The sequence below is a fragment of the Corvus brachyrhynchos genome, unplaced genomic scaffold (assembly GCF_000691975.1).
Source record: "Corvus brachyrhynchos isolate BGI_N302 unplaced genomic scaffold, ASM69197v1 scaffold101, whole genome shotgun sequence".
Classification (NCBI taxonomy): Eukaryota; Metazoa; Chordata; class Aves; order Passeriformes; family Corvidae; genus Corvus; species Corvus brachyrhynchos.
The window spans coordinates 18,558,997-18,584,090 of NW_008237239.1; the positions used below are offsets into that span (position 1 = coordinate 18,558,997).

At 41.7% G+C, this 25,094-nt stretch overlaps 1 long non-coding RNA gene across 1 annotated transcript in view; it reads left to right on the forward strand.

Moving 5' to 3' along the window:
* The first annotated feature begins 283 nt into the window (after nucleotides 1–283).
* Nucleotides 284–25,094, forward strand: part of LOC108445623 — a 61,155-nt gene continuing 36,344 nt past the window's right edge. The window contains exons 1-2 of the long non-coding RNA XR_001860565.1: nucleotides 284–363; nucleotides 20,920–21,045. This is a non-coding gene — a long non-coding RNA (uncharacterized LOC108445623). The remainder of the gene's footprint in view (nucleotides 364–20,919; nucleotides 21,046–25,094) is intronic.

Sequence of the window (25,094 nt, forward strand, 5' to 3'; positions counted from 1 at the left end):
TTATTTGGAAGTGGGCGGCTGTCTCGTTGTGATAATGTGTTCATAGCATGGGCAAGAGAGACTCTTCTTTCTAAATGGACTGAACAAGGTTATTATGGAAGTGGTAAACAGACTGAACATCTCAAGGGTTGTCTTTTTACATTGTCAGTGGGAGAAGGGAGGAAGGTGCGGGGAGGAGAAGAGTTCTGAAGGTGTGGTATAATTTTTTTCCCCTCTTTTAGGTCTGTTAATAAACTTCTTTATATTCTTTCAAGTTTGGTGCTGCTTTGCATTTCTCCTAATTCTTATCTCACAGAAGATAAACAGTAATGAGTATTTTGGACCAAACCACTACAAGAACCCAGCATCAGCAGGTGATGGCAGGTATGGAATCACCACATTTTTATCTACCGTAATTCGTAGCTACTCATTTCTACCATATTGAGCAGTCATACCTTTGTTTATTCCCTCCATTGCCATGATCAGACAAATCACAGTAGATCTTGCTGTTCCTGCTTAGGGCTGTGTCAATATCCAGCCATGACACTGCAAAGGTGTGTTCTCTTTCAGGATGTAATTATCTTAAAAACAACTGTCAGAGCTGCCTCTTAACGAGCCTTCTTGTCGTCAGCACCGTGCCTGGCACTCTCAGAGCACAACAGTGCGAGGGGTTGTTCTTGTGCTTGAGGTGATGGCAGCTCTCACCAGCAGAGGAGCCCTGAGTGTTTGGAACACCTTTTGGATGGTCAGCCTGACTTTGTGCTCACTGCTGAGAATTTCTCTGTGGTGTTTTCAGCATGACTAAGGGACACACAACACAGGAAAAGAGCCAAATTTAAGCCAGTGTCAGCTAAACAGTGGGACAAATCTCACCCTGACAACTCTTTGGCTCATGAGAAAACAAAACTGTTCCTTACCTTGACTTACCTGTCAAGTAATGCACTAAGTAGCCACTAAAATAGTTCCATAGCCTCCTGAGCCTCAGCAGAGGGGATGACGCACCATGGCATGTGCTGGAGCCATGAGGCACTTGCTGCACTGGGCTGTGAGGCTGGGGGATACATCTGAGGCCTCTGTCTGGGTAATGAGGGGGAGAGCACGCAGGGGATGTGGAGCCAGTGCTGCTCCAGCCGTGGGCTGTGGGGCAGGAGCCAAAGATGTAATTCCATGGTATTGACACGGCTCCAGCTCGGTGCAAACCCCAGCTCTGAGGCAGACTGGGGTGCTGGAACAACCTTCTTTCAAACAGCTCCTTGAATTCTTGCTTTAAAGCATCACATTACTGGTCCCTGTTGTCTGCCTGTAGTGTGACTGTCTGGATGTTTATACTGTGCCTCTGGAGCTGAGTGAAAAACCAGCACTCCAGACTGGGAAATAAAGGAGAAATAAGGCACTGTCCCGTGTCTAGTACTTCAGGCAGGCTGAAAGGCCCTATTGATTTTAACTCTGTGGCCCAAATAATACTGCTGGAGATACCAGCATTAGCCTTTTGATCCAGGGTCTTTACAGCAAAAACACCAGATGGAAGGACCCTCTTTATTGGATATACACTCAGATTCCAGGATCAACCTGCTACTTATCATCATTTTTTTCTTTAATAATACCTTTCCTCTTTTATATTTCGAGTTAATCCAGCCTACACCCAGGGGTGCCCTTCAGCTCCTTTGAGTTAAGCTTTCCCTGATAACACCCACCAAAGCTCCCCTCAAACCCTTCAGTCTCTACAATTTTGAAAAATGTTAATGGGGCCATCAAGGATCTCTTTGGGTGGGTACAGAGCGGTGAAAGCAATGGGCAACCATTTCCCAGGTGCATGGGTCCTGCTGGAGGGATTTCCAGGCAACAGGAGGCTGTTACCCAGGGTTTAACACCAGCTTGATAGGCCTGGTTTATTAGCAGAGCAAATCAGCTCCCTTCTACTCCCTAGGCTGAAATGGGTGTACCCCTGTGCTTGGCTAAGCCAAGCTTCCTCCCTTTCTCCCCTGAGTGGAGGAATTCACTGTGTTGGGCAAGAAGAGGGCTCAGGGAAGGGGGTGCACTGTTTTTTGGGGTATTGTCGCTGTTCCAACCTTGTAGTGCTCCCCAGGGCCCCTTGGGCCATGTCACCCTTAGCTGAGCATGCTCCAGGCCCAGGAGTTGTTCTCTATGGATGAGAAGCCACAAAGATGCTGACTTTGTGATTTTCCCCAAGCTTTGTGTTAGAGTCTGGTTTTCCTATTCTAGTGTCCCTAAGTCCCAGTGCCAGGAAATTGCTTTTAATTGGTACTTTTTATAAAAGACAACTTGATTATTTTTGCATCTTTTTTTTATAATTTAACACCAATATCTATGTATATTTAATTATTTAATGATGTCTATTATGGGGACACTGAAGCCGGTTTTTCATGCTACTTAATCTTACTGTTTCATCTCCTATTGGGTATTAGGCCTCACAGCATCTCATAAATCAGATTAGGTAGAAAGAAATAGGGAGATGGAAAAGTCCTGGATTTCAGTCTTGTTCCACCTCAGACTTAATTTATAAATCTGTTCTTGTTAATAGCATAGACATTGAGAGTTCTGTATTTTAATGATATTAATTTAGTATAGTTTGTCTACATTTAAAGCAGAAACTATCAAACCCCAAATGAAGCTAGATGTTGTCATGTGTGAAATTTATAATTTATTTAATTATAAGTTTTCCTTGACCTTAACCTAGGCTTCTAACTGCAGTTGTATCTTTTCTAACACCAGCTCTGATTAGTAACTCGGCTTGTCATTTTTATAATACTGTTGATTATCTTTGCTTCTTGAAAGAAGCCAGGTAATAAATCAATTTCTTTGCTTTGAGAGAAATAGATTAGATGTTTCTATAGCACAGAAGGTGTTTATTTTAAGGATGTATGCATATTGCCCTTGGTATATCTCATCCTTTGCTTTACTGCCCCTCCTGAAAGCCAAGTGAAACTGTTGTGAATCAGATTTTCAAAACTAATTTATTTGAGGAAACTAGTGGGAGAAATGTGCTCAGAAATAAAGCCATTTCGAGATTTTAATGTCATTAAATGCAGAATAATTAAAGCACAATTCAAGTAATTTTCAAAATCAGATTGTCCAAGTCTGCAAAGTGTTTTTAAACTCCAGCCCCTCGACCAGAGGATTGTGAGGGTGTTAAATGAGATGACACACCTCTGTTCCAGCTGGATCAATATTTGAGTTGCTTTTAGGTCTGCCTGTCACAGAGGAACAAGCAGATAAATGGTGTGAATTTCTAAGTAATATTCACAATACCAGCTGCCAGGGATGTTGCTTCTAAACACAGAATCTGCTTGAGTGTGATGCCTCCCCTGAAGACCTCAGAGGCAGGTAAGAGCCCCTGGCTGCAAGGTGTTCATTCAAAGTGAAGGTGTGAGATCTCCAGGGCATTGCACAGCGTGTGGAGTTGGGCATTTCTGTCATCTGGGAACCTTAGCTGCAGTCTGTAAATAAAAAACTCTCATGGGGAAAGAAAAACAAAGGCCTGCTGGTGCTGTGTCTGCTTTCACTGATAATTTGCTAAGATATTAGACCTTCTGTGGTGGCAAAAAACATCCTTGAAATCTGTGATGCGACCTAATGCTTCATCTCATTTAGGTCAGTCTTGAAAAGTGATGCGTGGTGGGGTTTTTTTGTTTGGTTGTTTTTTGGGTTTTTTTCCTGTGCTGATTTTTATCACTCCCTTGACCTGTTTTTTATGGAGAAGGCTTCTGGGCTGGGAGATGGGGAGTGCAGGCTATGCTGAGCTTGCTGAGCTCAGTGAGAAGCCCCATGTCGAGCTCAGTGTGTGTGAGCTGCTGAGAGAAGGCAAACTGTGGCAGGGACCTGCTGAGCCACAGCTGTGCCTGCTGCTGTGAGCTCCCGTGCTGGGGGGCCTCTGCTCCCCAAACCAGCTGCTTCTTGTGCCTCTTTTCCCTTCTGAGAGCCCAGAGATCTGATTCTCACTCTCACAGAGCAGTTATAAGGAGTGGAAATGTTTTATAGGCAATGGCAGAGCAAAGAGCTGCTAGGAACGGGGAAGAAGAGGTGAGGGCCAGGGAGATGAAGGATTCACTTGCCTTTCATCCTTGGTAGGCTGCTGCTGTGTGAAATTTAGATGGCAAGTGCACAGATTTATATGGCCACCTACACCTTGCAAGCTGCCTGACAGCCTGGGTACCTTTGGTCCTCTGATGTGATTGTGCATCACCTCAAGCCCATGGGATGTTGGCTGGGAAATGCCGCAAACACAAAACTACATTTCTATCTCCCTGCTTGGGAAATATGCATCCATTTGAATTTGAAGTCTGGGAAGACTCATCTGCATTTACCCTGGCAGGTGACACACAGTGTTGCTTGAAATAGACTTCATGAGGAATAAAACGTGTTTGGAAAGTAGTAGCTCACAGTCTGGTTTGATTTTTGGGGTCTGGCACATATTGTGAGAAGAAAGTGGGTGCTGTCCTTGAGCTTTGATGCCTTGATTACATCTGTGTAGTGAGGTGAGCTCTGAACTTCGGGTCAACTTGTGCTGAGTTGTTCTCCTCTGACCTTCATCTGTACTGGCAAAGGAGCGCAGGAGAAAAGGACTGCTGATAGAAAACAATGGAGCCTGGAATATCTACAGGGGAAGGAATTTTAAGTGACTCCATGGGGCACTGTGCATTTACAGTTGGGCTTACTGCAAACCTTGGCAACTCAAAAATGCTGTCCCTTCATATCTAACACTTCTGCAGGCCCAGTGCTTGTGGTGACCTTCCTGCCTGTCTCCCCTCTCTATCAAAGAGCTAAAGGTGATTTCAGACTGAGGTTAGCTCCCCCAGCTGCTGCCTGACAGTGCAATAGGCTTATCAGTGGAGCATGCATTTAATTATTTTCTTTTAGCAGATTAGGGCTCGTTTCTGCCTGAGCAGGGCAAAACCAGAAATGTCATCTCCTTGCTGTATCTCCACATGCACGGAGGATGCTCTTCTGTTGCAAAAAGCTGATTGTATGACATAGACAGAGATTTCTTCCTGAAAACAGGGGATTTTTATGCTCAACAGCTTAATTTGTCATGCATTACTGAAAAAGAGTAGGTGAAAGAAGGGAACAAAATCCTGCTTTTCTTTGTCTACTTACATGTTAAAAGATTTGTATTTTTTTTGTCATATAAGCATAAAAACCAGAGTAAACCACTTACAGGCTTACCCAGAAGGCTGTAGCTATTAGACAGTCATTAGTATTCCACTTGTTTTATGCTGTTTGAGCAATTACTTTATCTTATTGGGCCATCAGTTTGGGTGCAATTTCTTGACTCTCAAACTACTATTTCTCTCTTTCAGACACGCACATTGCATATATCTGATATTTTCAAAGAAACTGTGATGCTAGAAAAAAGCAGACAAAATAATTTCCTCAGCATTATGCTTTCCTGAACACCTTCTCCCATCTGATTCCTTATAACTGTTGTTTGCATGGAGCACAGCCTCCACAGTATCCATGAAAAGCTTCTATACCCTGATTTTTTCACAGTAAACATTTGGGATGAATTTGTCATAAAGACAAATGCCGACCAAAGTGATTTTCTATTCAGGTATTGGGAGGCTTTTGGGATAATCCACAGAAGTCTTCAAGACACCAAAAAATAAAATCTTCTAGTCATTTTCCTTTGTAATTTTTTAAAAACAGATTGGTTTTCTGTTTCATTGAATGGCTTCATTATTCATAGAAACATAGAATGGTTTGGGTTGGAAGGGGGCCTGGAAGATCATCTAGTTCCACCATGCCCATGGAACTGCCATTAGCTAAAGTGAGTCAATTATTTGTTGGAAATTACCGATATTTTTCTCTGATATTATTTGCAATGGCTATATAAAAGAAGTGCGCAAAAAATATTGTATTTTAGGGATTAACTAAAAATGGGCATTTAGTTATCTCCATGTGACCCACACCGAGCAGGACTAAACAGCAGAGTTTAGGGCTGTTTTGTGCCTTGAACAAGTTTGTCCTGCTGAGCCTCAAGAAGCATGAGCATGGTATGGAACAGGTATGGATTGGGCAGCTGTGTTAAACATCATCCCACTTCCTGCAGGGCTGCCTTGCAGCAGGTCTTGGGCAACTTCCCAGAAGGTGCTGACCCATCCTATCAGTGTCAGGAGATTCCCCAAGCATAGGTTGCTCCCAAAAGGGCACATTTGCCTGGAAGTTCTGGGAGAGGCATGAATGCTGAAAAATGGGGAAAGGTAGTGGAGGTGTAAGGCAGTCCCTTAAGTGATTAATCAAGCTGGGCTTGTAAGGAGAGCAGGTAAGTGAGTTTCTTCCCTTCAAGGTGAGTAATGTGACTTTTTTATTCAGTGTGTGCAAATTTAATTAAATCTCTTCTTTGACTCATTAGTGCTGACAACAGGTCCCTTCCCAAGTACGTGCTGCGGTAGAGATCTGTGGGTGGTCGTGGGATTTGACACTCCTGGCTATGACAGTGCTTTACAAGGCAGGAGCTGTAGTTCCTGCTCTGGCAAATGACCTGTTGAGATGCAGCCCTGACCACCTCACCCAAATCCCTGCCAAGTACTCTGATGGCACACTGACAAACCATCACAGTTTGGGCATTTATATGGAAGTGTAGTGACTTGTGGCAGGGGAGTTGGAGCCAGATGAGCTTTAAGGTCCCTCCCAACCCAAACCATTCTATGATTTTATGACTTTGCAGATGGCTTTTCAACAAGTTAACATGATTTCTTGATTTATGTGTTCAGCTGTGTATTTTAGTTAGGAGCCTTTATCTCATGGCATTTGAGTCGCCTCAGGGGGTGGCAGCAACAGTGGGGATTGACCAGAAGCAGCAGCAGCAGCAGCAGCACAAAAAACCCCAAACCCCACCCCAGAACCCAATAAAAAATCCTTCCAAAATTCTAAACCTTACAGTTCTGTCTCTTTTTAATCAAGTACTATTTGAGTCAGAAAAGTGTATTTTGCAGTAGTTCATGTAAGTGTCTTAATGCCTGAACGTGGAGCTTGGTTCTCTGTTTCTGCACAGTTGTTTTTGGATTAATGTTTTTTGCATTGTATCTGAATGAAACCTCTAAAATCTATTTTCAAGAGACAGAAAGAGGACGGAAGCAGGAACAGAGGATGTGAGCTGGAATAGGAGCCCAGCTGGAGTTTGAAATAGGGATTGAGGGCAGCATCTCATGTCCTTTATGTGAGCTCCTGGGCATCCCTTCAGTTAGGGTTGGGCTGGTCCCTGTGTGCCTTGGGACTGTGTGTATTCTGACAATCTCATGTGGGATTGGGATTATGTGGGTGCTGTATTCTCATTCCTTGGAAATGTCATCGTAGGAGGGTCCCCCAGCAAGGACACCTCCACCGTGTACCATGAGAGTATTTTAATAGCAGCTTTATTTCACACCCCTAGCACACAGCCCCTCCACCAGGGTAAGTATCAAAGGGACTGTATGGGATGGGGTACAGGGATGTTCCTGGACAAACAGCTCCCAGGCAGGGGGGTTCTGGCAGGGGTTGGGCTCTCTGCACACTGCCAGCTTGCCTGAGCGAGGGGGAATTTGGATGAGATGCCATCACTTACTGAGCTGTAACCAAGGATGGCAGGACTGGGAGCAGATATTCGAGACAAACCTTAATGGTCAGTGTTGCCTAATCCACTTTTTGCCTCCTCTTGTTATATGTTCAGGATGAGCTACAGTGTGGTTTTCCATTTTCACCTCTATTTGGGATTTTAGAGGTTTGGTGCTGTAAAGGATGCAACTGCCCAGTTACCTGTTTGCAGCCAGTGCTGTTTTTAAAATGCTGATCAGAATTCTGTGGAGCAGCATTCCCTCTCTTCACTCAGTACAGAATGCAGCTTGTTTGGGATTCCTGTTCTGCCTGAGGTAGCCTCAGTTATTTCATATTCACAGGCACCAGCCATGCTTTAAGATATGTTACCTGCATTTCCCAGACTGCTCTGGTTGAAAGGATTCTATGCTGTGATACCTCATCTATTTGCTAAATCCCATCTGAAACTACCCTTGTTTGCAAGGCATTTTGCTTTCCAGGGCTTCAGACCTAAGATGGGAATGAAAATGAGGCAATTTTGAAGGTTTCCATTCCTGATGTTCTCTTGCTAGCAAAGGCTGTGACCCATTCCCTATGTGCCAGCTGAGGCAGGAACATTCAGGTGAGCTCAAAAATGTGTGGTTTTGCCTTGTCAGTCTGTCAGTCTGAAAGATTGATAGGGTATGGTCAGGAATAATTAGTTGATCTCTATGTGACATTTATATATGGCATTTATATAGAGTCTCCCTCGAACATAAAGCCGTCCAGTAATTCCTGAAATAAAAGAGAAGTGTGGGAGGGGGAAGATGGCAGAGTCAAATCCTGGCTCACAAGAGGTTATTTCCTTTTGAAAGAAGCCAGCCATTATGTAAATAGAAGCAAAGGCAGGTAATGAAACAGAAAATAGCCACTTAATCCTGCTCTCCTGGAAGTTTTGTGGCAAATCTGTCATTGCTGTCCATGGGGGGTTGGATCAGCCTACTAGACCAGCACCAAAGCCTTGTGATACTTTAGCAGCTAGAGATATTGCCATATTTCCAGCAAGGTTTAGCTTTTGGCACAGGGAACCAAAAATCTGATTAATAACTTTTACCCAGACAGTGAGGAATCACATATTTTTCTCTTATCTCTTATCACATATTTATCTCTTATCTTTATTCCCTTATTCTTTTCCATTTAAAGATAAAAGTGGCAGTAGCTGCTTTTCTCTGTTTCAGTTTGGAGTAGTAGTTTACATAAAATATACAGATTAATATAGGAACAAGAATTTAAGAAGAAATCACCCCACATGTTAACATGGAGAGCTGCTGAGTAATCCCCCACAGGTACACAGATAAGGCTTGTAAGATAACACAGCAACCCTCTGTGTATAAATTCTGACTTTCCTATAAAAATCTGTTCTTTTTCAATTTCCCTGGAGTTTACACGTGCACTGCCATTGTCTGGAGATAAACCCACACAATTGTTCAAGAGGATATTGTTGGTGCAGGTAAAATGTCCTGTGGTGAGCTTCTCAAAGTCTGCTATGCTTTACTTCCTTTTTATCTTTAGAGCTGGATTCAAGCTCTGAACTCTCTGTCCAACTCTTGACTTCTCCAAGGCTCGGTGATTTTTACGGTTCAAAGATTTAGGGGTTTAGCTGGAGACGTTTTTCTGTTGATTCTTTTTTGAAATGCTTTCTTCAGAAGTGCCTCTGTTGCATGCCTGCAGCTGAGAGGCACATACAGTGTGGAAAAAGTCCTGTCCTGAGTCTGGAATGTTGCTTCTTGTTCAAAATCAAGAATGGTTTCCCTATCATACTTTCTTTTCATGTTTCCTTTCATCATGCATTACAGGCAGCTTTCCTTTATTTTCATCTTTTTAGGAGCACAACCTCCTCCATTCAACAAATCCTCCCCTATTGCTTTGTAGGAACTGCACTGGGGGTTTTCAGGGCTTGCCCTTTAATGCTTTCTAGGACTCTAGTTTGGCTTTCTAGGCTTCTCCCCCTGATTTTTGATTTCTAGGAATTTTCTGCAGCTTGTAGGAAATTTGTTTTGTTTTCTAAAAATTCTCTTCTTTTGCTTTTTAGCATTGCTCCTTGACGCTTTCCAGGGATATTTTATGCTGTCTAGGACTCCTGGGATGCATCTGGAATAATTGCCCACATTTTCTAAGATGACACCAGTTTAATCTCTAAGGCATCACACCCCAGGAACTTTCCAGATTTATTGTGCTTCCCCCCTGGTCTCTGGGAGACCCCCATGTCTCCTTTCCCTATCCATTTCCTAGGAATGTTCCCAACCTGCTGCTCTGCTTTCCAGCAGTTCCTCATTGCTTTCTAGGACTGCCTAGGTACAAGGAAGCTCTCTGAGCTTCCTAGGAGGAGTTCCTAATTTGCTTTGTAGAAATGCTTTATTTGCTTTCTAGTGGTTTGTCATTGCTTTTCCAAGGATGGTGATTTTTGAGGAAGTCTTGATTTTCTTTCTGGGAATTCCCTGTTTGCTTTCCAGATTCCCCCCATATCTTTTCAGGAATCTCCCCTGGCTGCTTTCTGTCACTTGCTTTGTTAATAACTTCCACTTGTGTTCTAGGAAGCCTCCTCTTTTAGATCAATTCAGTCTAATACCTGGGAATTCCTCTCTGCTTTGAGGGAATTCCCTACTGTGCTTTCAAGGAATTTTCCCTTTGCATTCCAGCAGTTCTCCAGTGCTTTCTGGAAGGTCCAGTGTTCCTCCTAGAATTTATAAACTGTGTCCCTTTTCCTAGAGGGTTTATTTTTGCTTTTCTGCTTGCTTTGAATTCTCTGCTGCTGTTGAGAATTTATTGCTTGCTTTTCTTAGAAGTCTCATCTATTTTCTAATAATTCACTTCTTCCTTTCTAGGACACATTTTTTCGAAAGCTGCCAAAGTGACACTTCTAAGTAACTGACCTGTTTTTAAAACCCTCCTTTAGCTTGCAGAGAGCTAAAAGTCTTTGGTATTTTTAATAAAATACCAATAATACAGAGAACAAGTAAAGATCAGGATATCCTGAGTCGCTGAACAAGGGGAGAATCAAGTCTCAAAAATTCTTTACAGACAAATTCTCCACGATTTTAACTGGAATTTCTTCATATAAAAAGTGTTACCCCATTTTAATGACAAGTCTCAAGCCGATAAAAGTGTGCATGGCAGATTGGTTTTGTAAGTATCTCTACCTCCAGTTTAACTTGAACCTTAGCCGGGGTATGTCAGATGGTAGAGTTAAGAATGCAGCAGTTTTAAACAAAAAGTGGAATCTCCTTTTTCTTCATGCAGCTGCTTTCCCCAATAAGAAGGCTTTGCTGGCACAACAATGCCAGCCAAGGTGACGACATTCTTTTGGCTCAGAGACAGAACTTTGCTGTTTGAAGCGAGCCTCAGCTGCTCAGTGATTAGTGCTCAGTGACACCAAACACTTTTAGGCTGCATTAATTTTAGCAGGATTTGTGAAATCTGAGCTAAGTAAATAAGACTATCAAAGAAATATGCCTCAGGGTGGTAACTCTGCAGAAAAGCATAGCATCTCTTAATTTTCTTTTCTGAAGTACAATGGGATGTTATCTTGCTGTAGCATGAGGGTCAAATAGAAATTATTCACAAGCCCCAAAACCACAATGGAAAAAGCTTAGGACTTTAGTACAAAACCATAACAAGATTAAATGTTTTCCTCTTTTTTTTTTGTCTCTCATTGCTGCAGACATTCAACTTGAAATCACCAAATGACAGTGAGAAATGTCAAGGTAACTTGTTTGTTGTTTACCTGATGCAATTTAAGTGGTGCTGACATCACACACTGACCACATTGTCAGCTAAAGATAAGTTTTAGTTCATCCACCACTGTCAGCTAAGCATTCCCTTATCATCTTTCTCAGCTATTTGTTTGGATACGATTAAATTATTCAGGCTTCGGTTTGTTTAATCTTTCAGGTCACTGCTATCAAAAGAGATAAGGAAGTTTATTAAGAGTGCATGTACAATGATGTTGGGGGGGAAAAAACCGGATGGAGAGTGTTTGCGGAGCTTATCTTTATTCATGAAGCCCTTGAGGGTGACGGGAAAGGGTACGAGGAATCCTCACAGGCTGCCGACTCCTGCGGTGGTATTTAACTTGCTGGTCCTGGGTGCCTCAGCTAATGCACCCACGGGGCTGTGCCAAGCCTTGTGCTCTGCCTTCCTTGCATTATCGATGCTCCCAGAGGGGCTCGCCTTTGTGAGCTGCTGCCTGTGGTGACACTGCCACTGCTGCCTCTCTGCAGGGCTTTCAGAGCCGTGACATTGGGGCTCTGTGAGTTAGTCCTGAGCAGGCACAGCTGGAGCAGAGCCAAAGCAGTGCCTGGTGTTTGCCATTCTGCCAGTGGCTGGATTCCAGAAGTACAGGCCTCTTGGAATTCAGATCTCTTTAATTAGAGAGATAGCGACACATGCACAGATAGCAAAGCAAATCTGACCACTGTTATCCATAGTGTAGTTATACCATGTGTCTTAATATTTGTGCCTCTAGCCTTTCTTAAAACTGAAATAATAATTAAGAAAAAAACCCTGCAAACTCTTCTAGGCATTTTTAAAAATTATAATTTTCTAGAGCGTATCAATGCAGACAAAAATGTAAAACATGCATATGGGCAACATAGGAACTCAGAAATAAGGTAATTCCTCACAATTATTTAAAACTGATCTCATGGATTTTTGAACCAGATTCTTTGCTTATTTGGGATTATAATACCATAGATAGATTTATTTTGGTATGTTCTTTTTTTACTGCTGCTGGATGGTTTTGAAGAGCATATCCAAACAAGCTGCCCACTCAAAGCAATGATGTCTCACCTGCATGTTTTCTATTTTTCTTTTTTTTTTTTATCTGCAGCATTTGGCCTATTTCTAGTAGGGTAGAGACAGCTGATCCTTTGGAAGCTTGGGTATTGGACTCTTTCTTTATTCTCCCGCTGCATAATCCTTTGAAAAAGCAGATATTGTGCTGACATGAGGTTTTCATAGCCGGGTTGTGCAATGTAGGTAATGTGCATGTGTAATGTGATATTCCTGCAATAAATTTGTGCAATTGTATTGTGTTCCACTAAAGGCAGATGAGGGAGGCAGTAGTATAAATTAGAACAGTTTTTTCCAATTTAGGAAATTTAGGAATTTTGGGCCACCAAAAATTCTTCCTGTGCAAGGGAAGTGTTGCTTCTGGGCACAAAGTATGAGAATGTCTATTCAATAGGTCAGTGTAAGATCAAGCCCTGGTCTGCTTGCCTCTCCCAAAAGAGTAATAAAGGAAGCCAAACAGACTGCCTCAATATCAGTATGGTACTGCCAACCTCAGGCTTTCCCACATTGCAGAACTAGCTTAAAAGTCAATACATATGTTGTGGCTTTTTTGCTTTTTCCCCAAAAGCTATCTCATAACAAGCGGTTAATTTGAATTTTTACTCTTTCCTTTACAATGAGGTTTAAAAACCTAATAAAAAAGAAAAAAAAAAAAAAAGGTGAGATTTGCTGGTAATAGACCTCAAAGAAGGACACAAAGTGTTGTGAGGCTTGTGATTAAAAGTGGGGTAGCATGCTGTTGTTAGTTTTTTATGTGTATTCCTTTGGGTATCAAATATACCAGCACCTGTCTAGAAATCTAAATGCTTAGGCTTTTCTTCATTTAATTTAACCATCACTTCTTGCCTCCCTGTGGCTGATGCTGTCACCTTGTTCACTATCATGATATGGAGGGCTGTTGTCAGGCACGTGCACAGGATTAATTCAAACCCATTTCTCTAACTACTGCAGTGTTAGGTCTTCTAGGTACAAGAAGCAATTTCATCCTCATCTGTTACTAATGTAAAATCACTGGAAAAGTCAATTTTTAATTAAAGGTGGACAAACAACAAGACAGCTACGCCTTAAGATGTAATAGGTTTAGGTCACACTTCACCCAGACATCAGCATTTCGTGCTGAGCCCCCAGTGGGTGTCATGCCTGAGCAGATCAGCAGTAATTCCACCTAATGAAGTGGGTAATTCAGGTAAGAGGGAAGTGGTCAACCAGGCAAGTAAGACATCATTTTTAATTGCCATGAGAAATGTTTACAACCTTGCCTACATCAGAGGGCTGTGATATGACAGGAGACTTTGAAAAGGTGTGCTCTGTAAAACAACCTTATGGTCTTCTCACAACACCTGGTATTTTTTTAAAAACCAGTAAAATAAGATGTCTTTCAAACAGGTGAACAGAGAACAAACAAAGAACATTTGTGCTGAGCTTCCTGGAAAGCACATGAGATTTCTCACCTTGCAGGAAATGGCCCTGGAGAGCTTTGTGGAGACGATGTAGCTCCTGTATGGGAGTGCTAACTCTTACTTATTAATGGCATAATTTGTCATTCGGTGATTAGTGCAGCACACCCCCGTGGTGACAACCAAATGTTTGTCACGTTACTAGGAGCAGAGATTTCCTGAAAGGTGGCAGTGAGGAAGGAGGGTGAGCAGTGAAATGTTGCCCTGGAGGAATACAGCTCCTCGGTATTAAAACATTATAAACAAGTGCCTGTCTCCTGCTTCAGACCAAGGCTGCTTCTCAACCACATCAGGCTCCCTTCCTGTGTCAAGTTCTGCGTCTAAATTAAGAACAGAAGAAGCATTGATTATAGGGAAAAAGATAAAGCCCAAAATGACTCTGTATGGATCTGAGCACTGCTTGCCAGCAGCCAAAATATTTGTTTCATGTTGAATCAGGCCCCTCAGATCTGTCCTGGCAACGAAGGACAATGAGCAGCTCTAATGTGGGTTACTGTAATCATTTGGAATAATATTGGTGTGCTATTTAAACAATTGATATGCCTAAGGTGAGCCCTCAATATCCCTTCCTGCCATGCCCTTTAACTCTTTTTTTTCTCTCTCCAGCAGCTGTTAAATTGACCCAGCAAGGCTGTGCGTTCAGGCTTTGGGGGATTGCAGAGCTTTTGCTGCTGTCACACTGTTGCTGGTGTAAATGATGGGGGGAGGAATGATGGCTGCTGCAATCAGTATTCAAAATGTTTGTCTACAAGCTGAGTGACTCATTAATTACAAGCTATAAAATGCTACATTGCTTCTCCTGTCCCGCTCAATCTAATTTGCAGGCATTTAGCTCAGCCTTCTCCAGACAACACATTGATGCAGACAGTGAAAAAATACTCAGTAAAATCACTGTTTTAGCTCTGTCAAGTTGCCTCATCCTTGAATTGATCCCACAGGAGGAGAGATGAAATATAAAACAAAAGTAGGGGGATAAATTATCATGGACAGTTTCTGGTGGGTGAGGATTGTTTGTCCTTCTTCCCTTCACACTTCTTTGCAAGTGGGATTACTCTTTCACTTCAGGCAGCTAAAACTGGGTTTGATCTTCTTGGTTACTGTATGTTGTCATACAGAACCTTTTCTTTTTATTTTGCCTTCAATATCTCTGAGGATGGTGATTCCACAGCATCTCTAGGCAACCTGCTCCACTGCTTGACCACTCACAGTAAAAACCTGATTCATGATTTTAGGTGGAATTTCATGTCTTTCAATTTGTGTCCCTTTTGTTTTGTCCTGAACACACTGACAAGAGCCTGCTTCCCTCTTCTCCAGGCTGACCAGGCCCAGCTCTCTCATCTCTTTCTGTGTGGGAGATGCTCTAGTTCTTTCCTCATATTTCCAGCCCTTTGCTGAAATTACTCCTTGTATACTGTGCTAACTTTTTTCCTTTCTTATTAAGTTAATGGGAGCTTACACGATGTGGTTAATTAATGTCTATGAAAGTAGCTGAAAACTTGGGGGAAGATAATTTTTAATATCATTCTTACTCAGAAACTTTGAGCACTGAGGTTTGTCCAACAGGAAAAATGCCTATAGAGGTATTCCTGCAGTAAACCAAGAAAGTCTAGTCAGAGGTGAGTGCTGAGATAAAATATTTCTCCAAATATTCTTTATGGATTCATAGATGAACAAAAGGTACTAAAGTCAGCAAGTCTTTATTTATTACCTCTGATGTGCAGTTGTGTGAGCTGTGTACGGGAAGAGTTCATGCTGTTAAATTTGCAGATTCAGAGCCTCCACCCCCACAGGGCTGTGCTGTTACACATTCAAGAGATCCAACTCCTTAAAGTGAATACATTATTTTGAATCTCTGTCTTATCAGAAATCAAAGTAAACCCAGCTTTGCTTGGTCTTTCTTTACTGAAAAACTGTAGTTTTGTTTGCAGTTGAAACTATGATTCAGCTGGGGTTGCCAGGAATATATATTAAAATAGTTAATCATAGAGAGATAGCAGTGCACTTGGAATGTAAGAGGGAGACAGAAACTGGAATGTACCTGACAAATATCTGGTTCACTGCTTATCCACCAAAATAAAAGCTTAAGGCTCTGTGTTTGTTTATTTGACAATTGTGGAATTGTTCAGGTTGGAAAGGTCAGGTAGAGCAGCTTAAGCAGGGCTGTATCTGGATGAGTTTCAAGCAGTAACACATATTGAGAATCAAAAAGATCTCTTGGACAGCTGTTCCTGTGTTTGACCACCTCCAAAGCAAAAAAACCAAACCAAAACAAAAAAACCAAAACCAAATCCTTACATTCTCTAAGAGGGGAAGAAGAAACTTTTCCCCTTTCCTTTTCCATAGCAGGTTCCTTGTGCTGATGTTATGGTGAGAAGTTTTTTCAAGTAGGAAATTTTAAAGTAGGTCCACTGACAGTTGTGGAAGTGTAGTTAAAAGGTAGTAGAAAATTTTGAAGGCTAAGAAAAGTGCTTGGGAAACTGTGTGAGAGTTGCTATCTATAAATACTGTTTTTCTCTGAATGGATTTTTACAGCTAGACTTAAAGGAACCAGGCTGAATTCAGGCCCAGTAGAACAAAGAGATGTCCTTTAAAATAAAGTCATGGCAACCTTTAGTTTTAACCTTAAAAGTGGGACAACAACAGATGCTCAGAGAAGCTTTTCCCATCTAATTTACTCTCATACGTGCCAATCTCTCTTGCTTAATAATAATACTTAAAAAAAACCCCAACAACTAAAACCATCCACTTTTTCCCTTTGAGAAAAGCCAGCTCCAACTGAGAAATCCTCAAGTCCTTCAAGGAACAAATCTCTATCTTTTGTATTGTTTTGGATTTTAAGAACAGTGTATGGTTTGTTTTAACACCCCACTTCCATTCATTGCCTATCAATCCCATGAATTTCCAGAGGAGAGAGAAAAAAAGTTGTTCTCTTCCATTTATCTGGATCATTTCAGCTTGTTATTCAAACTTATCTCCGGTGTTTGCCCTCGTGAACTTTAAGGTGAGAATGGTTTAAGTAAAACCCATTAACCAGTTGATTCCAGCAATCCCCATTATTTGTCTGCAGTAGCTCTGCAGTGAATATGAGGCAGTGTCATTTCTGCCTTTTGTGCTGACCGTCTTCCCAGTAAAACCAAAGCAGGCAGCAAGCAGATTCCCATACAAGTTCTAGAAGATTTTCCAAGGAAATTGTGCTGAAGTCACCATGTCTAATCCCAAAGCAAAAGGCCTTCAGACCAACACTCTCTGATTACACCAGCAGGAGTGTTTCACCTGTCTAGCAAACCTCGGGAAGGTTGGGTGCAAGGTAGGACTGGGCCCAGAATTCTTCATTTCAGTCAGCTGAACTACTTCAAGCACAATCATTCTGGCTTTTATAAGACATGAAGACTCTCTTGGTGTAGGTGGCATTACGTTTTCAGAAATAATCAGAAGTCATAAACTACAGAGAATGAAAAACACAAAGGCGGGTAAAAAAAGAAGGCAAACTTTCTAGTCTGCCAAATCCAGATGGAATAATACCTGGGCTGCATCTTTCCCTGGCAATGTGAACAGCCAGCACTGGTCTCTCTTTACTGTATTAAAAATACTCATATCTCTTGTACATGGCTGAATGGGAACAATGGACTCTGAAGCCAGTATTACAGGCGGTGAAATGCTGGTTTTTTTTGGTCTAGGACAGGATTTCCTATGCCATATTCTTGATGCTTTTCCTCCTGTGGGTTGAGCTGTATTTCACACATATATTTCATCCACAGCTGTACAGAAAAGTAGGAAGGGAGCACTGAAATCTTTCCATTCTACCAGCAACCCCGGAGGTAGAAATTGGTGTTACAGAGTTGTTGAGAGATGGGTTAGCTCTATTTGGTGTCTAAAAGCCACCTGTAGCTACCTGATGACTGATCAACTGCATGAAATCCTTGCTATGAAATAGCAGAAATTCATGGAGCATAACTTGATTAGTTCAGTCATTTTCCCCAGCAATAACTTTACTGAATGCTGTCTAAGAATGCAGTTTGTGCAGCATCTCCTAAAAAGCTAAAAAATGTGTGACAAGGGTAATCTAGCCACTGCCAATAAATGATGTCAGGGCTATAGAGAAATGTGTCAGTCTAATGCATGTATGCTATTCAACATGTGAGATAAAAAAGAGTCACCAAGTCAAGTGTGTGCAGCAGTAAATATGGAGGTGAAAGATGATGGCAGGGATGGATGCAAGTGAAGTTTCTATCATTATTTATAGCCTAGCAGCGTTGTTTTCTGAGTCTTTTTGGAGAAAAAGCGTGGAAGGTAAGGGGGTACCGGGGGTGATTACTTCAGTTTGAATAACAACAGTATCCAAATGTGCCGCATAAAATCTGTTTTTGTGATCCTCATCACACTTAGAAAATCATTTGTGTGGCTCCTCATTGTGAACCTCTTGATCATGGCGAGCAGCATTGACATGTGGCTCAGAAAATGAAAGAAAGAGAACAAAGACAGTGCTGGTAAGAAATGGATGAGACAGGAACAGCAGGTAACGAAGAGGAACACAGCACATAGGAGGCTTTAGATCATTTAAAGGATAATAGATGAGAAAAATAGTTCACCGTAGATAAATGTGGAATAATGATGACTGTGATGAATCCTTTTCACTCCAGACTCTGTGTTTCACCAAACAGGGCTTTAAAAAATAAAACCACCAAAACTTAGGAGTCAAAAGGCACAGCTCTGGGTGCTGCTCATGAATAGCAAACAGGAGGAAGATGAATATCCACATGCAGAATAGTGCTGCTGGTGGGGATTGGGATCCAGGATACCCAGGAGTGGGGTAAAACAAAAAGGAAGAAAGAAGAAGGGGAGAGAGAGTGAACCCAACAGCAAAATAAAAGGGTCAGCTAACTAAAAAATGAGAAAATTGGAACAGCATACTTGTGAATGCGGACTTTTGATGTCAGGGCAAATGATTTGGTCCTGGAACAATTTCTCTCAACTTATTGCTGGTGGTTATATTTTCAAAGCAGTTATATTACATAGTGCCTTGGTTTAAGACAATTTAAGGAGAACACACTGAAATGAGTTACCTCCCATTAGTTTTAACCTATCCCTTTCCACCAATAAGGAAATATAAGTAGATTAAAGTGAAAAAAACCTGCAGTTTACTAAAAAACAAAACAGCAACAGGCAAAAACCAGCAATAATCACTGGCTACAAAATTGGACTGAGTTAAACTAGACAACTTTGAATCAATAGGTTAAAGTACACACTTTGTAGCTGGGGAGTGGGGATGACAGGAGCTTCTAGCCTGTACTCAGGAGTTGGAATTTTTTTTAACCTGGCTTTGTCAGCTTTTGACTGTCTGCTGGTGTGAAGAAGTGGCAGCTTTAGGTGTCTAGATAATACTTGGACTTGCTGATCTGTTTGTAATTCTGTCTCTTGTACACTGGAGCCCATGTCACAGGGCACACTATTTCATAGGAGGTCTTTAAAAGGAGCTGTTAAAATGTGATGCACAGAACATACACACCTTTTATTCCTTATTTTATAGCCATCTTGAAGGTCAAATGAAAACCTGGTGAGTCCATTCTGAGCTATTTCTCTGCTTCATTTCACAGTACATGTGCTTATCTTTTTATTATTCCATTATACAGTTTTATTATACTATTACTGGTTGAAATTAGTAAAGACATAAGAGGGAGGCTTTAGTATCCCAAATGCAATCTTTGCAACTTGGATTTTTATACTGATAAAATAGGCCCTATGACCACAAATGCCTTTAGTGAATAATGATGCTCTGGAGGAGGTTTCTTTCTATGAAAGAGAGAAACATCCTTATCCATCACTTAGAAACCCTGGTCAGCCTTTAGTATTAGCAAATGAACCAGCACATCTCAAAGAGAAATTCAGGAGGCACAGAAGTGTGAGAGCTCTTTGCACAACAGGACTTTAATTTCTCTAGTTAATATCAAAGAAATAGATATTAACTGTGTTTTTTTAACAGGCAGAGGTGATAAAAGATTTATCCATGTGCTAAGGGGGGATAAAGTTTGGTTGAGCTGTTCTTCCTGGCCCTCATCTCCTCTGAACTGCAGTTTCTCAGGGGAATGGCCTTTGCTGTGGATGCTCTGGGATTCTGTGTGCAAGGAATGATGCAGTGCCCTGCTCTGTGCGTCTGTAACCTTGCTTGTCTTTAGGAGTAGAAAAACATGAGTTTTCAACCAATTCATTCTCCTGTTATGCTCAGAGCTGCTGAACAGCTGTGCCAGAGATGGGTGGGGAGCAGAAGTGGAAGTTTCCTTTGGAAGCACTGGATGTAATAACAGCTTGAGTGGGGCTGTCGCTGTTGGGGCGGTCACGACACACACGGACAGGCCCTCTTTCAAGGGCCAAAAGCCATTTATTAAACAAACCAGCCTCTTTTATACACCTTTGTATGTTATCATTCATGTTACAGATTCATTGGCTGCTAAACTACTACAATAGACTCATTGGCTATTATTAACTTCAATGTACTACCATTGACCACCTATAGCATCAGCATTCAAGCATTCAGAAAAATAACAGGTGCAGATACGTTGCTGTTTTTCTCCTTCTGTTGTTTAACTTTCTTGCTTCTGTTGATACTACATTTTCATGGGTAAAAACTAATTATTTTTCTTCTCATGGACTTTTCTCACAGTCCTTCTCTAGTCAAAGTAACAGGCCTGAGCCATAATTTTACAAAGGCAACAAGGCCTTCATTTTATAAAGCTTTATTTAAATGCCACATGGGGCCAGATGATCTCCTGACCAGCTGGGAAAATTCTGAAGAGCAATAGTGTGAGGCTGGGCATCTAGATCTTGGTTAGAGCTGTTCAACCACACTCTGTAAATGGCTGGAAAAAGGTCAGAAACTCAAAAATGTGTGTTTCGATGTGCAGAGGCAAACAATGCTCATACTATCAAAACCTGAAATGTCAGAGTAAGAATGTCTGCCCATTACTGTGGGGATATCTTAAAAGCTCTCCCTGGTTCCTTTGCACTATTTGTTACTATTTCCTTCCGGTTTATGTGAAGTGCAAGACATCTAGCATGTGGTTTCTTTGGAGCTGGTGGTCTGTCCATATTCTCTTGGTTTAACTCTTCATTCTTCTGTCTTTCTCAGGAACACTTTTCTTCTCATGCTGATGGTGGCAATGTGCTCCTGTGGAGGAAGGATTTTATGAACACTTGGATGTTATCTGTGCTGCATCCTTGCAGATGGATCAAAACCCTCGACACTGGGCCCAAGGTATGTTCAGAGAGGACATGATTTGCCCCATTTCAGCTTTTCTGGTAATGAGTCATATCCGGAGTTACAAGCCAAGAACTGTCTGCTCTGAAAAGTCCAAACTTTGATCTTTTTTAGCTCTTATTCGTGTGTAGTGCTGCTATTTTGGTAACTTATGGTGATAACCTAGTTCCACGTAAAGGACTCTTAACCAGAATGATCAGTTACCTAGAGATAGACCAAACAAGCTTTTGACATTTGAAAAAGGGTCCCAAAAATCACACACTGGTAAATATTTTCAATTAGGAGTCCTAGGGGTGTGGATATGGAGACCTTGAGAATATTTTCATAGCACTTTGATAAATGAGCACTGCCAGGGTGCTTGTGGCAATTGGTCCTATAGCACAATCAACTCGTGTGCTTGGATATCCTGATAATCTGGATGGTTATAAAAATTTTCTAGGAGATAACTTTCCTCCCTGTAGAAGGGGGTTTACTAACTGTAATCCAGAGAATTTTATCTATTTGTAATAAATCCATTGTGTTTTCTGTCCACAATTTTCTATCATATGACTGAGCTGAAGTCTTTGCTCTAGACAGAGAGAGGAGAAGCAGTAATCAGGTATTTATTCCCTTATGGAAGAGCCACACACTGATACTGGAAGCTCAACTGAAGCACTGCACAAGTAAGAGCCTGTTTGTACAGGTAGATAGAGTGTGGCCTGAAGGATGTGCTTTCACTGATACAGAGATAGGAGGTACTTTATGGCTTCTGAACTGGGCACTTCCAGCTGAGGCAAAATTCCCATTTCATTCCTGGATGAATAGGGGGTAATTTTCGTAAGAGGGGATAGTCATGTGTGTATCAAATGTTCTTCTTCTCCCTGACAGGATGAGCTTTATAATTACAGATGGGCCATGCCTGAGTTGCCACACACTTCCAGCAAATGACATTAGATATTAGTGATTCTGCCCAACCAGCAGGAAGCGGCTCAAAGCTGCAATTCTGCAGAATGACGGCATATTCCATATTCTTACACTGTTAAATTGGAGTCTTTCTGACTTGGAAATTAGATCCCTGGTGCTGCAAATGGTGCCAGAGTGATTATTTGTCCCACAGCAAAATGGGAAAAAACTTCTGGCGATGTGGCTTCTTTCACATGTTGTCTGTATTTATAGATACATAGATTTATAGCAGCTATTTTAGTATGAGATATGGGCTAAAAGTGTTTCAGGGCCTTTAAAAAAAGGCTGATATGTGACAGAAAGGGAAGGCTGAGGGATATGGAAAGGGATAATTCCAAAGACAATGATGCCATTGTGGGAGACAGAAGCTAGATAACACAAAACTCTTAAAATGATGATCCACCAAAATCAGTAATTCTTTCCAAAGGGGTCATGGGAGTGGAATATCAATGTGGGTTGTCTGTGGCAAAAGGTGATCTGTGCTGGGCCTCAGAAATGATGCCCCAGTTCAGGAAGCACAGTCAAGGACCACAAGGAAGGAAAGGGAAGATGCAGGACTAGGTAGTGAGAGGATGAAGGGTATAAAATTGCTTGCTGGTGCCAGACACAATTGCAGCAGAATAACTATTGGGCTGGAGTGATGTAAGTGTCAGCAGGAGTCTCTAACCACAGTGCTGGATGCAGGGGGCTGAGCAAATGCAATGACTTTGAACTGCAGTCCTAATATCTTTGTTCAGTAAAGTTTGCTTTCTAGATGGTTAAAAAAAACAAAAAGGAAAAAAAGGCCTTTTATTTTCCAACCCACCTTTAAACTCTAAATAAACAGCAAGTTGCTGCCTTTATTCTATATAATCAACTGTGGAAATACCATCCCCTCCCCTTTTTCTGAGCCTTTTTCATGTCAGAGCCCTCTCCTGTCAACAGATTCTTCTCTAAGGAATGGAGAGCTCCTAGTCACCTGTCTGTGTTACCTCTGTCATTGACTATACTGGGCTCCTTTTCCTAAAATGCTCACTGGATCTTTCAGCCACCTACTTTCTGGGGCGTAATGTCATGTCAAGAAGAAAGAAGAAGCAGGTGATACAGCAAGAGTGGGGGTAAAATAAGCAGAAAGGTCTGACTTCCCCTTCAGTCCCTTAATTTTGTTTGCATCTTCCAAAGGTGTTGCTTTCCCATCACCACTACTGGTAGTACCTGTTACCAGCTGGAAACAATACAGAAGGGAATCAGGAGGTGTTATGTCAATGCAGTTCTTGCTCACTTCTCCCACAGCATGGGGAACCTGCATTTTTCTGCTCACTTGTGATGTCAGCCCCTTTGGATGCACAGTATTTGACTTTTATTCTGTGCTATTTGCTGTGGTTGGTGCTTGAAACCAAGAAGTTTCTCAGAGCTGGCTAAGACAAGGCCTAAGTCCATGTTCAGCACCTCCATGAATGTCAAACCCCATAAGCATGCTTTTCTGGTTCTTGGAGAGTATAATTTTTGAAGATGCATTCAAGGAGTTTGGAGGACACTCCTGTCCTTAATAGAGCAGCACTTTTGAGATGTGAAGTTCAGGACATTTCTTATGAAATGAAATAATTCAGCCTTAAAGCAGCAACCAGATGCAGGACATTCAGTTGTACACACAGAGCTGAAGACATGCTACTGATATTTGAGTAGATGGGTTTATTCTTACCCATACAGAAAGCAAACTTGTTTGAGATGAAGATTTGGAAGAGTGGCGGGATGAGGATAAAGAAAAAAAAAATTGGGATGGGAAAATAGAAAGGAGTTAACTCAGCTGATGCTTCCTACTCCTGTTTGTCTCCACTACACTGCATTGATCACACTCTGCTCACAACTACTCCCACCTGGAAGTGAAAAGAGCAGAGCCACTTTTTTATGGCAGTTGCAAGCCACTTGTCTGCCTTAGAGGCCCTTAGATTTTTATAATTTCTATAAATACAGTATTTGCATTTTATTTTTTCCTGATTTTTTTTCGTTCAGTATTACACTGTTTCCTTCAGACACTTTAACCTATTGAGTGAATGATCTAATTCATTCTCCAACAAATCCTTGATGATGAAAACTGTAATGTTCTTTAGATCTTTTCCCTTACCTTTCTATCATGAGACATTAATATCTCTTTGCATTTTTTTTTTTTTCCCCCCCACAGGTTTACATCCCTGGAAATGCATTCACACTCAGGCCTCTCTCAGTTGATATAAAAATTAGGTTTTGCCTGACATTTGTTTCAAATAACTTACCTAAGGAGCAGAAATAATATCTGGAGCTAATTTCACTAATTTCACTGATATTACCCAGGGCTGCATATAAATCACTGTGTACATTTCATTTCCTTGACCACTAATTTTGCTGCTCTCTCTAGAAGCGCTGGCTGGGGCCAGAGCAATCATTATCCCAGACTTTCATGAGACACACTCTGTTATTTACACTTGTAACAGGATATATGATAAATTGACTTCATTAACTTCAAGCCAGTCCCCAGCTCTTGATTTCTAATCAGTTTTTATTTTTCTTGGAGATCACTGGCTGCTAAAGCATAACATCAGTCTTCAATCAGAAGTGAAATTAATTTCTCCTTTTAGAGCTGAGAGGCAAAGGGCCTCTTCTGAAGCTTGCCTGAAGGAGGTTTAGTTTTTATGCCCATGCTCTTTACAGCCTCCCTTCCATCAGAGGTTGCTGTCTCCATAGTCCTGCCAGCAGAGAATTTTGCACCAGAGTTCCCTACCCCACCACAGGCAGAGTCCTCTGAGTTATTCCAAGCAGTCTGAAGGGCTGATACCTTGGCATTTTCTGAACTCAGAGAAGGGGAAACTCACAAGGTTCACCTCAGCTGTGGTAAGAGTGGCAACAGCCTCCAAGCCCTCTGCGGTGCTGCATGGTGACCGTGCAGTCACCACATTGCATTTGGCATTTGCATGCAATGGGCAGTGGAAGAGCTCAGCAGAAATGGCCCCAGCCTAAGCTATGTTTAGTGCTGTGACATTCTTCCCATCCATTCTGGGGTCAGTCTGGAAACCCAAAGAGGCAAAGAAACGTCCATTGCACTGAACACTGATGTGGATTGGTGCAGGTGGTGGAGAAGACTGTACAGG